This window comes from Sceloporus undulatus, chromosome 3 (genome assembly GCF_019175285.1).
Source record: "Sceloporus undulatus isolate JIND9_A2432 ecotype Alabama chromosome 3, SceUnd_v1.1, whole genome shotgun sequence".
Taxonomy (NCBI): Eukaryota; Metazoa; Chordata; class Lepidosauria; order Squamata; family Phrynosomatidae; genus Sceloporus; species Sceloporus undulatus.
In genome coordinates this window covers 19,932,039-19,947,363 of record NC_056524.1, presented here as the reverse complement: position 1 = coordinate 19,947,363, position 15,325 = coordinate 19,932,039, and the positions used below count along the sequence as shown (strand labels likewise).

General features: G+C 41.6%; 1 protein-coding gene across 4 annotated transcripts in view; it reads right to left on the bottom strand.

Moving 5' to 3' along the window:
- CNTN5 (contactin 5) overlaps window positions 1-14,885 on the bottom strand; it is a 932,298-nt gene extending 917,413 nt beyond the window's left edge. For 3 of the 4 annotated variants that reach the window (XM_042459705.1, XM_042459707.1, XM_042459709.1), the window contains exon 1: window positions 14,404-14,885. The gene's annotated coding sequence lies outside the window, so the exon portion shown is untranslated. The remainder of the gene's footprint in view (window positions 1-14,403) is intronic. The other variant, XM_042459706.1, reaches the window with a different exon arrangement.
- Between the last annotated feature and the right edge of the window lie 440 nt (window positions 14,886-15,325).

The following is a 15,325-nucleotide window of genomic DNA, read 5'->3' as shown; positions in this document are numbered from 1 at the left end:
TTTCATGAACACCTTCATCAGCATCAACAAGCACCTCACTACCATCACTAGAGTACTGTTTCAGTGAATCAGCCAGAGAGTTTTGAAAATTTTGAGTTACTCAGAAAACACTGTCCTCTTTTGAATTGGCTTTGTTTGCCATTGATGATCTTGTCATCTTTGTTGTTGTTGAGTACTTTCACATCATTTTTTACTTATGTTGACCCTAGGGCAAACTCATGGGGTTTGGGTTTTTTTGGCAAGTTTCTTCAGAAGAGGATTGTCATTGCCTTCCTCTGAAGCTGAGAGTATGTCACTTGCCCAAGGTCACCCAATGGGTTTATATGGCCAAGCTGGGATTCAAGCTGGGAACCCTGGTAGCACAGTGGTTAAATGCTGGTACTGCAGCCATTCACAGCCACAAGTTTGATCCCAGGCAGGGCTCCAGGGTCCTCTCAGCCTTGTATCCTTCTGTAGGTTGCTAAAATGAGTACCCAGCTTGTTGAGGATAATTAGCTTACACATTGTTAACCACTTAAGAAGTACTTAAGTGCACTGATAAGCAGTATAGAAATGTACTTGCTGTATTGCTATTTAAACCCTGGTCACCCTGTCATAGTCCAGTGCTCAAACATACAATATGAACATTAAAGCAATGGATACCTGGTAAACTAGGTTGTGAAAGGAGTTAACAGACATAGTAGTAGTGTCATAACTGTGACTAAGTAGTGATCATGAATACAGAACAGTAACCTAGATTTACACATCTGTAACTGTTCCATATTCACAATCACTACCTAATCATGCTTGTGACACTATTCACACATTCTTAACTTTCCTCATGTACTGGACTAGGCATTAGCTTCATGGGGAGAAGGATGTTCATTCTGCTAGTGATCAATGCACTGGCAAATGGTTTTTGGTTGTTTTTTTTTTAAAATAAGGTTTTTTATTGGGGGGGGGGATGTTGAGCCAGAAGAGGTGTACTTAACTAAATAGCTGATATAGACTACAAGCCATTGTGAATATACTGAATCAAATTCTGATTTAAAAAAAGGAACTGAAAATAAGTTCTTACCCATCCTTAAGACATGGGCAAATCCATCAGTTTCTTCTTAGTAAAGTAGCACTCTATTGCAAAAGGAAGAGGAAATTGATAATTTGCTTCCTGGTTAACTTCGCTGAAAGGAAGGAGTGGATATCAAGGCAGAGCAAGGACTGTACCATCCACAACACTACATAAAGTATTAGTCACAGAAATCAGATAGTCAGAATCAAGGCTGCTTGGAATACTAGTGTATACAATCAATTCTAGTATTGCCAAAGTCAGCCTTGAAAGTCTGGTAAAAGAGAGACAATGAATGCATTTTTATGGTCTTTCTTTTTTTCAAAAAAGAAAGCCTAGCAATAAGAAATTGGAACAGTAACATAATTTTAAAATATGTGTATCTAACTGTTCAAAAGCCAAACCAGTATCCAATGTTCAGTGAAAATCATATCTGCAAAAACTAAAGTACTGTATTAAGGTTTACATGTGGAAGGGGAGAGGGTGTGGGAAAGGATGCTATGGCCGGTTACACACCGGCAGTTTAGTGCGTGTTCGCCACGCACTAGGGTTACGAAAGGGCGGTGCTTCCGCACCGCCCTAACCCCAGTGCGTGGTGAACACGCACTAAACGGCGGCGGCCCTTCCGCACGGCCGCCGCCGTGAGTACGTCACGCCCCTGCCACATCTAGATGGGGCGGCGCGTCCATGACGTAGTAGCTCCGTGCCAGGGCGCTTAGTGCGCCCTGGACACGGAGCAGGAAGGAGCTCCATTTCGGAGCTCCTTCCGGGTTTAGTCCGCTGGGCGCAGCCTTCAGACGGCTGCGCCCAGTGGACTAAATGAGAAAGGGGCCAAGTGGCCCCTTTCTCTGCTCCCCGCCGCCGCGGGGTGTCCTTGGGGCTTGAAGCCCCAGGGACACCCCTTTTCTGGCTGCGGGGAAGCGGCGTTTTGCTGCTTCCTCGCAGCCCGAAAAGCGGCGGATCGGGGCCTCAGTGGCTGCCGGTGTAGCCGCTGAAGCCCCGATACTCCAGGGAAAGGGGCGGGGCCAGACCGCCCCAAATTGGCGGTCTATATCCCGCCTATGTTATGTTTGGGCTTGACATCTGAGAAGGCTATCTTTCTGTGAAAGAAATATCTATTTGAGGGGAATCATGAAATTTCTTATTGTTTTTATGGGAAAGATGTTTTGATTTTACTTTAATAACTCAAGTTTTTATTTTTGGAATGCCCACACTAATGTGAAATTTTGTTTAGGAATAAAAGAAACCGAAGCTCTTCATCCTTTTTCTGAGCTACTGAAGTAGCCAGACAGATACTGCAAGAATGGTTTTTAGTTTATCAATTTTGCTGTGTTTTCAGGTGGCTAAGCTATTCAGTAATTAGATATGGATACTTAGGCAGGCTCACACATTGCCCCCTACAGCACACAATAGGGCAAAGTAGGGTTGTGCACAAGTTGTGGTACTTTTTTTCTGGAAGTAGGAAGAATTCTCTACCCAGTGGGGTTGGTTGTTCCAATTCCAATGACATGATGAATTTAGTAGAAACCTGAAAGAACCTATTGTTCAGTCAGCATCTTGAATAGTGTAAAAGTTACCAACTGCCATTGTTTCCATCTGTCAATCAAGCTTGTTTCAATTTGTGTTCCACACAGTTTGATTTTGGTGAAGGGTGGGAGAAATTACTCACTCCACCTCAGACAAAAAAGAAATGTTTGAGGCTGGTCCTAGATACCCCGCCCCATGTAACCCCCTAAATCCCTCCTGAAATATTTCTGGAATAAAATCATACTCTCCAAAATGGAACCCAAATGGCTGCACCCAAGTTACCAACTGTAGATAAGGTGGAAAACTGGAATACTGGGCATTTTGGTCCACGTCTTATAGAGGGGGAGTATTGAACTCAGAAAATATGAAGTGGATGGGAGGCTAGGAAAAAGATAAGGTGGAAGCAAGAAGGGGACCTAGGGCTTCATAAGTGAGGCAAGGACCTATGGTCTCATAAGTGAGGATGTTCTAGGAGAAATTTGAAAGCACTGGTGGCGCAGTGGTTAAATGCCAGTACTGCAACCACAAGGTTGTGAGTTTGAACCCAGGGGCTCTAAGGTTGATTCAGCCTTCCATCCATTTGTCGGTTGGTAAAATGAGTACCCAGCTTGTTGGGGGCAATTAGCTTACAGAATGTAAGTTCTGAGTTCACTGATAAGCGGTATAGAAATATACATGCTCTTGTTATTGCTGTTTGGAAGGAGAAAGACATAGGGATTTTAGGCCAAAAATGCATGTTTCATAAAAGAAGTGGGATGAAGCAGGCCATGGATCAACAAAGCAAGTCCTAAGGGTGGTAAAGGAATGAACCTAAAGAAGAAGAAAGGATACCACAAGAAAGGAGTGAGGAACCTCTAGCGCAGCAGATATTTTACCAATGTCCACTTGACAAAGACACAAAGGACAGTGGGAGCTGCAGTCCAAACTATCTGAAGGTTAAATATAACCTGCCCTTGCTCTAGGATTAGAGCAAAACCTTATAAAGTAACAATGGGTACAAATGAAATGGAAGTGTTTGGGGAGTCTGGATGGGTAACAATTAAGATTGTCACTTCCTTATCTCCAAAAATTAAAAAATGCATCACCCAAAGAAGGCACCAGTCTGCCTCTGCTAATTTATATGCATGCACTCAAATTTAGAAACATATCCTGCAATTCAAAGAGAAATGCAATACACCTCATCATAACGGAGAAGACTATGATCAGGTGACCTGCTTTTCTGATCTCCAGATACAACTGCAACATCTCTACTACTTGACCTTTTCCTGTCTTTCAGTGTTTAACCTGGACTTGATATAGCTCTTCATAGAAAGGTGACTTTCATGTCGGTGGGGCAATATATGTGTTGAAGTGTCTTAGTTCATACTTTAAAGGAACCATTCAAGGCACAGAACCTATTTTAAGTATAGGGTTCAACTCCTGGAAAGTTCTCAGCATAAAACCTGGAGCAGACACCTCAGTCATCACTCAACAGAAGATGCCTTCAAATAGAGGACTATTCTCAAGCAGTCTCTCAAGGAGACAAATATCCTGGCTAAAGTGGGACACCTGGGATTGCTAAACTACATTGTATTCATGGTATGGAATTATCATCAGTCCTTCTGTGTTTGTTTATGCAGCATAACAGCCTCGAGACATCAGTCCATTTCCCTCCCCCCTAGAAAAAAACAAAGCCAGGGCTAAATTAAAAATAAATGGCTGGGTGTGGGAGAGAAAAGACTAAGCTGCAAATCCTGGTGACAGATGTATGCATTGCTGGGCAGAGCTGCAGTCTTTTGATGCCTGATACAAGGACATCTAGGATTTTGTGATGCAGGAGAGCATCTAGGATTTCTGCTAAGTGCACAGGGATGTGTTACCAAGGGGCAGACAGGAGGAGATGGGACAGATAGTGGGAGAGGAGAAGGCAAGGAGAAATGATGGGGCAGAGGCAAAGGAGGAGCAGCACACAGCTGGAGGAAGAAGAGAAGGGAAAGATTGAGAGGAGGGTACTTGGGTTCAATATGGTGCTTCTTGAAAAGGGGAGGGAGGGAAGGAAGGAGATAGAAGTAAATGTGAAGTGTGACATGGAATGATGATAGTGGGACCCTGCACCTTTCCCTCAAGGCTAAGGGTGAAATATATCTGTCAGTGCACCACTTATTGTCTGCACCATGGGCAGACCCATTCTTGGTACTGCTTTGGACATATCATGGGCAAAATCTTTTCTAATGAGTCATATTGTCTCATGCTATGTCCAGATCAGTGACAATATGACTCATTAGAAAAGATTATAATCCTTAGAAAAACAGAATGCAGGAAAAGAAGACTGAGACACAGGTGGATTGACTCAATCAAAATAAGCCCCGAGTTTGCAAGACCTCACTAAGACTCTTAATACCAAAACCTCTTGAAGATCTCTCATCCATTAGGTCACCATAAGTTGAAGCCAACTTGACAACCATTAACAACATTAAAAACTGCTTCTGATACGGTTTAAGATACAAAGCAAGGAGCATATTGCTTTTCACTTCCTTTGCTGTGGCACCCAATATAATTTCTCTGGCTGGCTTACCCAGAAGCAGTTTCTTTCCAACTCTTTTTGTGTCCCCCCTCACCACTCCTGACAGATGCAACAGTAATAGCAAAATCTACCAGCAGCCTTTGGAGCTTAAATAACATATTTGGTTCATTTCAGGTTTGAGTTTTATGTCACTATTCTAGCACCGTTCAGGTCCATTTCCTGCTGGAACCTGTTTGTAGGATAAAAAACAAAAGAAATATAAGATTGAAAACAACAGCTATGTCTTCCTGTAAGAGCTTCTTAAAGGCCAAAAGGAGATATTCTTTACTGGGCACAGATGAAATTGGTATTACGATTAGTCCCCTTGATACTTCAACTGAAAGAATGAACACTGCATTCTTGTTTATCATGCATGCCCTGACAACACATTTCTGTTGTTGAATTCTGGTCATCCGTAAGTTTATAGTCAGCTTTTTAAACAGAAGTTCTGCATTGGAAGATGCACTCTATAAAAAATAGGGGTGGGTTAAAAGTGGACACACAGAGTCCCAAAATCATCATTCAGTATAAAGTTTGTTGCCATTCCTAAAACTGCCACCACAGTCAGCTAATTCATCTGTGACCATCATATACAAAAAGACATTAGTCAAAGACTGTTGATTCTGCACTGATTTTTTTGTCTTTGTAGGATTTGAACATCTCTCAGATTCATTTTATGTTTCTCTTAATCTCTCCTGCAGTTTCTTCCCATCTTTGTCTTGTACCAGGTTGTGAGACTTTCCTTTTGCTTCCCCAAACTGAAATTATGTTAATGTGTTTTTGCTAATGTACACATTTTGTCACATTGTGTGTGTGTATATTCAATTACATACATTTTAACATATTCCCTTTTTTGTCAATGGTTTATCTTTCATAAAATGCTCTTTAAGCATCACAGATATGCAAATGATCAAGGGAAATGCATTTCAGCTTTGAAGAAATCAGGTCTCAAGTGGTACAAAAGGACTATATTCAAGGAGACTGCTGAATCCAACAACACCATAACAGCAAAAATAACTATGTATCAGCAGTGATGGATTAATCATCCCTGTAAAGCAGGGCAAGGGGACCTGTGATCTTCCAGATGTTGTTTGACTCTAATTTCCATTGCCCCAGCCAGCTTCACCAGTAGTGAAGAATAATGGAAGTAATAGTCCATCATCTAAAATAGTGGTTCTAAACTGTTTGATCCTCCAGATGATTTGAACTGCATCTCCCAGAAGTCCTAGTCAGTATGGTCAGCACTTAAGAAGTCTGGGAGCTGACATTCAAAACTTCTGGAGGATAAAAGGTTGAGAACCATTGATCTAGCAGGGTTCAGATATTCAAACCCTGAGCTAAAGTATGCTATAGAAAGCACCATTCAGTGGAATTTTATTTTTGCTTATCCCTACTTACACCATGGCTAAGATCCTGCATCTGACATATAGCTATGATGTTGTAGTTAAACTCCATTTTCCAGTCCAATGCCCTAAAACATACATTAAAAGCCAGTTGGCCATACCAAGAGAAAGGCTGCAGATCCAGCAAGCAGAGGAGTGAAGGATGATGTGTCCACCCCACATCATAATTCCTGGACTAATATGAAGACAAAAAAAACAGCTATACACTTGTCCCTCCCTTTTTGCGGACTTGGAATCCACTGTCTCATTCTTTGCAGCAAGGACAAGCAGGGAGGGATAAAATGGTGGCGCGCACACAATTATTTTCAATGGGACTTGAATATTTGTGAGTTGCTATTTTCACCGGGGGGGGGGGGTTGGAGCAGATCCCCTGTGAATTGGGAGGGTCTATGGTATTTCCATTTCTGCACTTCTAACATTGTAATTAATCAGCTCAAAAATCACAAGCAAAGCTGCATATACCAGAGATGGTGCTCCCAACATTAATTAATTAATTCAATTTAAACCTGTCTTTCTCCCACCAAGGAACCCATGGTGCCTTACAAATTTCAAAATAAAAGTTTAACTAAAAGTATTATTACAAACATTCTTTTTTAAAAAAACATTTAAACATTAGTTCGATTAAAAAAAATCATTAGGATTAGAAACATCCGGTTTTATGCCTTCACAAAAGCATGTTGTCCTGCTACTTTCCAAATGTGATGGCCTTTCTTTGTTTCTAATTGTAACATTGTGGATCACAGAATCTCATACTTTAAAAAAACATTGCCAGTGCCTCAGAACTTTGCCTTAGTCAGTAGTTAACTTGTTGTTGTTGTTGTTTAAAAAACCCACATAGATTTTATCCACACTCCAGAAATAATCCACCTTGACACCACTTTATCCGCCACTGCTCAATGCTATGGAATTCTGGGACCTGTGAAAAAAGTAACAGCCTCCAGCCTACTCTTATCAATGCAAGCTGTTCAAAGATTGAAATGCTCTAGGTAGGAATCCCGCTGCTTCCAATAATCCTCTTTCCTGTTCTGAAGCAACCTTGCTAGAAGACTTTTGGAACAGCAACCTGATGAAGCGATTGAGAAACTATCTGCAGAAGGAAAGCGACCATATGCCCAGAATCCTCTCAGTAGTGCAAAGCTAGCAGCAACCAACTGGACACTGTGAGCGATAGAAGAAATTAAAAATTCAATTTCTCCAGCCCTGGCAGCTTTCAAGGAGTTGTTTGTATTTTAAAACTACAAGAAGTGGCATGAGTTATCTAGGCTTTTTCAGAAACTGACAGAAAATGTAACATGCAAGCTGTTTGCCTGAGCATATGGAGGGCACAACACAACAGTGGGAAATTATACAGTGCATTCAGAGGAATGGAAAAATCTCCTGGAAGCTGGAACCAAGCAGACAACTACATTCAGAACTATTTTAGTAGACACATACATATAAACCATTCAGCAGTAACAGTTTGGTCATCACAGCTGTTATTCAGAGGGATCTTAGCAAACACAAAAATTAGAGTCACTAAAAATAGCGATGCATTTCAATCTTGGTCTGTGACAAGCTGTGTTTGAGAATGCCAGGCCAAATGATTAAATATGGACCAAAAGATATATTGAATACGCCTTAAAATCTGGCTATTTTGTTTCTAGTCGATTCACTTCTAGGTTCATTTGAGGTGAGTTGGAGATAGAACACTTACCTTCAGCTATTAACAAATCATTCTCTTTGGTACCAAAATGAGGGCCAAAATTATCCTATATTAATTGCTAATATGACTAACTTGTAGCCTGTTCATAAGCATCTTTACAAAGATTGACGTCCCACTGAGTTCAGTGAGATGTATTCCCATGTAGGTGTGTACAATGTTCTTGCAACAATCAGATGTGCTTGTAAGTATGCTCTGCTAAATCAGAGACATCAAATGCACTGGGAGACAACTCCCCAGCATTCCCCCTGGTGGGTCACATCATGACATTTCCGTGTGTCAGAGGTAATATCACATCACTTCCAGCTTTAGCTGTCACTTGGCATTTTATTTGTTTCAGGGTTTAGAAGGACAGATTGAGGACTTTGGGTGGGGAAGAAAAGTGGCACATTTCTGGTTGGATTGGGGTGCATCACCTAAAATTTTTATAAATGGGCAGCAGTATCTGAAAGCTCTACTTTGTGGTCTTAAGGGCTGCATGTGGCTTGTGGGCCACAGTTTGCCGACGCCGACTCTAAATGTGCTCTAAACTTGCATAGGAATAAAATCTCACAGCCCAGTTCTGTCCAAGTTGTTCCGTGCCTTCCACTCATTTCCATCTTATGGCAAGCCTAAGGCAAACCTATCATAGATTTTTTCTTGGCAAGATTTGTTGAGAAGGGGTTTGTCTTTGCCTCTCTCTGAGGCTGAAAGAGTGTGTATTGCTTAAAATAACCCACTGGGTTCCTATGACCAAGTGGGGATTTATACTCTCTAGAGTCCTAGTCCAATGGCCAAACCACTACACCATGCCTGCTCTCTAGTTCTGGCCTTAGTTTCTATGAAATATGTTTTCCTGAACTTAATGGGCATTACTGATGAGTATGTGTGCAGACAATTACATAGTTTATGTTCAAGGTGATGAAGATTTGCTCCAAAGTTTCACTGTTCCACAAGGTTTACGCTCAAAATACATTGCACATATGACTTAATCCTTTACTTTGTCAAATGTGGGCAGTTTCATACACTACATGGCAGCAAACCCAGGTCTGCATCAAAGATACTGAAAATGAGAGGGATCTACAGCCAACGCCAGCTCTCTGAAGAATCTACCTCAATTTTGCAGAACATACATACTAGCAGACATATTTTAAACTTTTAGAAGAATATTCAAACAGTGCAAAAGATACACCTTAAACAGTAAGTCTGAAGTGCCTGAAAATTTTGCGGGGTTTGTGTGTGTGTGTGTGGGGGGGGGGGTCTTCTATTCCTTCCTCTCTTTTTAAAAATATAATTAGACAATGATTTCAATACAAGACACCAAACAAAAGAATAGCAACTTAGTCCGTTAACATAAAGAAAGGTGTTCTCCACAGAGAACTCTTTACCCTTTACTGACCCCCACTGGTCCCTGGGTCTTTTCTGAACCTATTCCAAATGCAATCTAGCTTTCCTCTACAGAATCAATAGTTTTCTGGGAATACCAAACAGAGAGATTGGGGAGTTGGAGAATGTAAGCCAAATAAATCAAACTACTGATTATCCAGTAGGCTCTTATGTCAGCAACCTATTCAGAGGAGTCTAGAAAATATACACATTTTGACCTTCATTTTATAGTGCCAACTGAATCCCTCATGCTTCATGTTCCTTAGTCCTTTCTCTTTATATTTTGTACACAAGCTTCTTTTATCCTAACAGCTGCATTATATTTATCTGAACTATTCTCCATAGGTCCCTTGATCTTTTCTTAAAGGTTAGGCTATCTTTACTAGGGAAACTCTTCTTATCTTCCTTTCAAATTCCAAGTAATACCTTTCTGTGTCTCTGTTTCTCTTTCTGGTATTACTTTTCATTTCCAAAATATGTATATGCATGTGCATGTGTGTGTGCATGTGGGTTTAAAATAGTCCACTATTTTTATGCCACGGGTTTCTTTTCTGCCCTATTTTGAAGATCCAGAGCAAGTAGTATAATAGCTTTCTCAACTAAAAAAAGGGGTGTGCTGTTGTAAAATTTTGAGAATTTCTTAAAGTTGCAATTATTTTAATACAAGAAACCAAATAAAAGATTATCACCTTAGTCTGTTAACACAGAGAAAGGTGTGGACTCTCTCAAATATAGCCAAACAGGAGGAAAGTAGAAATCCTCTACTGGATGGGCGCATATGTATATACGTTGAAAAGGTATAGCCAATATCTAATTCCCATTCCAAGGGTAATGTCGCACACAGCATGGCAACATGACATGGCAACAACCCAACACAGTTATGCATGTAATAACACATTGAGGTTAGCATACTGTTCATACACAAAAGAGAATCTGGATAGGGATACTTGTTTTCAGTGTGTGAAACTGCCACAGTGATGGAGACTTTAACAGATCCTGTGAAGGAACTTGGTGCCTTACAACAACATTACATGCAGTTGAGCATCTTATCAGAGGAAGCCTGCAAGTGAAAGATGAAAGCAGTAACTCTCCCTTTGTTATTTCCTGGAGAAGCATGCCACTTCTGATCCTTCAAAATCCATACAGCCATAGAATCATAAAGTTAGAAGAGACCACAAGGACCATCCAGTCCAAGCCCTTCCCATGCAGGAATGCACAATCAAAGCATTCCCAACAGATGACTGTCCAGCCTCTGTTTAAAAACCTTCAATGAAGGAGACTCCACCACACTTTGAGATAATGTGTTCCACTGTTGAACAGTAGGAAAAGAATCCATATACCTAAGTATGACAAGAAAAGGATTCTCCTCTACAAATCTGTTTAATCCTCTTTTAGAACTGTCTATTAACCAGATGTTGTGCAGGCTATATTTCAGGGGAAGGAACTGGCAAAACCATGGTTGAGTATTACTTGCCTTAGAAAACTCTGTGGAATTCATGGGGTTGTCATAAACTGACAGGTCACTGAAAACACATTCACACATTTTAGCTAGTGGCCATCACCACACATCTGGCAGAACACTCCATAAATTCATTTTAGATTGTATGAAGGCATAGTTTCTCAATCAAGACTGAACAGGAAACTGAGTTTCAGTCTTGAACACCACACCCATTTCACTACCCAACTTCACAGAAGGAAGATTGCAACTGGGAGATCAACCTGGACTGTAAGGCAATGAACAAGAATTTAAAGTAAACTTCATTCTTTAAGTCCATTCGATGCCAAGACCATATCAGGCTTTCACAACCCCTATGTTGTATTTATGCTAAAAGAACTCTCTTTCATTGGTTACAGAAGTCTAATATAAAAACATCTTGGGGTAACCATAGCAAATCCAAAAACATTCAAACAATGATGTCTAATATATACTTTTATGTCAGATTAACCTACATTCTCATATATGAATGAATTACTAATTCTTATGAAATCTTGAAGGCAGATGAAAGTCTCATAAACCCAGTTTATTATCATGATAGAATCTTTCAAACTCAAAGAATACATTTCCAAGTTAAAATGGACTGAAAACACCTGCTGGAGTTTGCCTTTGCTGCTATCTCCTACTCTTCCCTTAATTTCCATTTCAACACAGTCCCTTCCACTGACGGAATGCTGAATGAACTCCATTTGGGATGGGGACGTGATACGTTAGTATCACCATGTGAATGGTTTGAGCTATAGAAATAATACAAGTGGATCAATGCGAAAATCCCTGCCCATATCTCAATGGCATAATTCATGAAACAAAAGGTATTGGGCTTATTAGTTACCAGTTTATTGTTATTCCCAGTCCATCTGAGTGACCCTACCCACTTGTATCCCATGCTCCAGAAACATACATTATATCTTCACGTTTCATGTAATTAGGTAGTTAGTAGATATTTCCTGTGCCTTAAAAAAAAAGTTCTGGCAGCTCTTTCATCCACTGTGCTCTTGACTGTCATAACTTTTATGATCGTGCTTATTCAATCACACAGTGAAACTGAAATTGGCAGACTGAGCCCCGGTATTTAAGAATTTGATTTTCCCCTCCCTCTTTTGGAACACTCTTTGTTCGCTTATCAATCATGCTTCCTTCCCATTTAGAACTTTTGCTATTTTAGACTATATACTTTCTACTCCCATATATGCACCGAAGTTTGTTCACTCTCTCATAGGTGAGCAATCCAATGCTTAGAGGAACAACATTTCAGGAAGAATAGTCAGTCCAACTCCAAAGCATTCAAACAAAAGAGAGCACACCCTTTTAAAATGTATATAAAGGAGTATTTCTGATTGTTTTGGCTGTTCACAGACACATTGTGGAAAGCAACATCATACATGAAAATAGACATAATGAAGCCCTGATAGGATATTTTTTGAAAAATACAATATTCCAAGGCACCTTTAAGGATCTTCATTGTGGAACATCAAAGTAGTGGTGATGCTTATGCCTCCCCGCCCTGCTTTCCCTATTCACTTTCCCAATGGGCATTTTCTGACTCAAAATCACCCTCCCACCTACTTTTGTTTGTTTTTTTCAGGGTTCCAGAGATATGTTGCTTTCATCAGCTAGATCTCCCAATGATACCCATAACAGCTAAACACAGCCAGAAATGATGCATTTCTCCATAGCTGCTGCCCAAAGATTGTCTGATTATTTATTGTGACTCAGTGTTTCCACCTCACAGAAAGCAGCAGAGATCTCTGAGTTTTGCTAATCTCGGTACTGAATCAAAGTACATTGGACACTTCCCAGTTTGATATAAAGGTTTTTTAGAGGCTTTTAAACTTCTCTTTGGTATATGGTAGATGAATATTGAAAATGTGTGTGTGAGTCAGAGAGAGAGAGAGAGAGAGAGAGGAGGACAGATAACATTAGTACTAGTAGAGCGTACAATAGTTGTGTGCATGAGATAGAGAAATGGAAAGTATGGAGAAGGAGGAAAAAAGAGGAATTTATATTAGTAGAGCGATCTGTATTTAAGTGAGTGGAGTTAAGAAGGGGAAAAAAATGTTGCCCTACCACCAGTCTTCAACTAGCCAATTTCCAAAAGTTTATCAAGGAGAGAAAACTTTTAAGCAGTGGCCCCAAAGTAGGCACTGTGTGTAAATAATATGTAAGGTGTGAGAACCTGCACAACTTTTGTACTCATTGTACAAGGGATCCCGATCCCGGGGCAAATCTGAACAGCCAAAGCACAGATAAAACCGAGTTTCTGCTATGGCACAATAGTAACAATAATTGCAATAAGGCGCATTACCAGCTTATCTTCCACCCCAAAGTGAACATCCCACGAATATCCTCTTATCTTCAGATCCTGACAACAGAAGTATGGAGCTGACGTATTTTAAGAGGCTGCCAGCTTTGTTCACACCCACCCCCTCCCCAGCCAAAAAAAGAAGTCACAACAGAATGACATTTAAACTCTCTACTTGGCTGATACACCGCCAAACTAAACCCAGTTCTGAACTTCTCCACGCAACCCAACTTCCAGGGTTACTGGGATCACAGCTGATACTTGAGGGGTGCCATCCATAACCTATCACAGCATCTGGGTTTTAGTGTTCAAGCATCTGGACTTCAGTGTTCATTTTCTCCTCTCTCTCTCTCTTTTTCCTTCCCCAACCTCAGGGCCAGAAAAGGAGAACTAGAAACATGCCAGTCTCTGCATCTCTTTTTCTTTCTTTCTCTCCCTCCCTTCTTCCTTTGCTCTTACCTCCCTTTGGAGCAACACTCCAGTTAGCCCAAGGGAGTGCCTTGAATCTATCTATCTATCTCTATCTATCTATCTATCTATCTATCTATCTATCTATCTGATTCCTCTTCACCTTGTCCACAGTGTTCAGGCATGGGAAACCTTTTCTTCCCCCCACTGCAATACCAAATAGCTTCAACTTTCAGCAAAAGCAGCAAACCCCAGCTGAGCATCCAAGCCCCTGCTAATATCTGTTGTTTTTGTTGTTATTATTATTTGGAGACATAATCAGAAAGCAACTGGAGAAAGAAGTTGAACCCCTGGACCTCACAATGTTAGAACACTTTCATCCAAAAGGAGCCAAGTGGCCAGAATAAGAATATAAAACCATCAGTTTCTCTTTCTTTTTTTCAGAAAGGGAAAAGGAAAATAAAACCATCACTTTCTTTTTCTTTCCTGAAAAGGAAAGGGAGAATAAAACCACTCCTTTCTCTTCTTTTTTTCTGAAAGAGAAAGGGAAAATCAAACCATCACTTCCTTTCTGTTTTCTTTCTCTCTAAAAAGGGAAAGGGAACATTGCTACTTACCCCAGCTTGGAGTCGCCTCTTCTCTCTGTCTCTGCCTGGTCGACAGTTCCCAGCCTTTTCCCCTTCGCCAGCCTGTATTATTCTTATTCTTTTGGAGAGATGGCATCCAAGTCGCTTTCTGGGGTGGGGGGGGGGGGGTCCTTGCCAGCCCTTGCTTGGAGTTTCTTCCCCCGATCTCTTACGATGCTGCTTCTTCTCTTTCTCCCTGGAGGATCGGAAGGCTCAGACCCAGAGAGCTGGGAAGGAGGAGGGCAGGGGAAGCAAGAGAGAAGAAGGGCATGATCTCTCCTCCTTTCAAAAGCCCAAGCTTTTGGAGGCTGAGCGGAGGAGCCTGGCAGCTGGACTGCCTGGCTCTCTGGCGCTGGCACGCTGGGGCTGCTTGGTGGGCATTGCCCCCCTTACCCACCTTTCCAAGGCTTTCTTGCTCTCTCTTTTCTTTCCCCCAGATTGGGATGATATTGGGGGAGATCAGCGCAAAGACCTCCTCTGGCTGGTGATGCTCTGGCCACGGCGCGCTCTCTCCGCCAATGCCTTCTTTGCTTTTCGCTTGGCCGCCGCCTCTGAGTGGCGGAGGGTCCCTCTGGCAAGATCAGCGCCTCTCAGGCTGGCGGGCTGCATCCGCACTGCGGAGTTAACCCGCCTCCATCCCGCTTTCACTGCCCTGGCTCAAGGGGATGGGATCCTGGGAAGGTCGGGGCACCAGACCTTCCCAGGATCCTCTAGCACTAAGCCAGGGCAGTTGAAGAGGTCTCCGACTGGATTATTTCTGCAGTGTATGCTGGGGTGCTAGCATTCACACTGGGGAAATAATCCGGTTTGACACCCCTTTAACTGTCCTGGCTCAAGATGATGGAATTCTGGGAATTGTAGTTGTGGAGCAGAGCTCTGGGGCCACCACAAACTACAGTTCCCAGAATTCCAT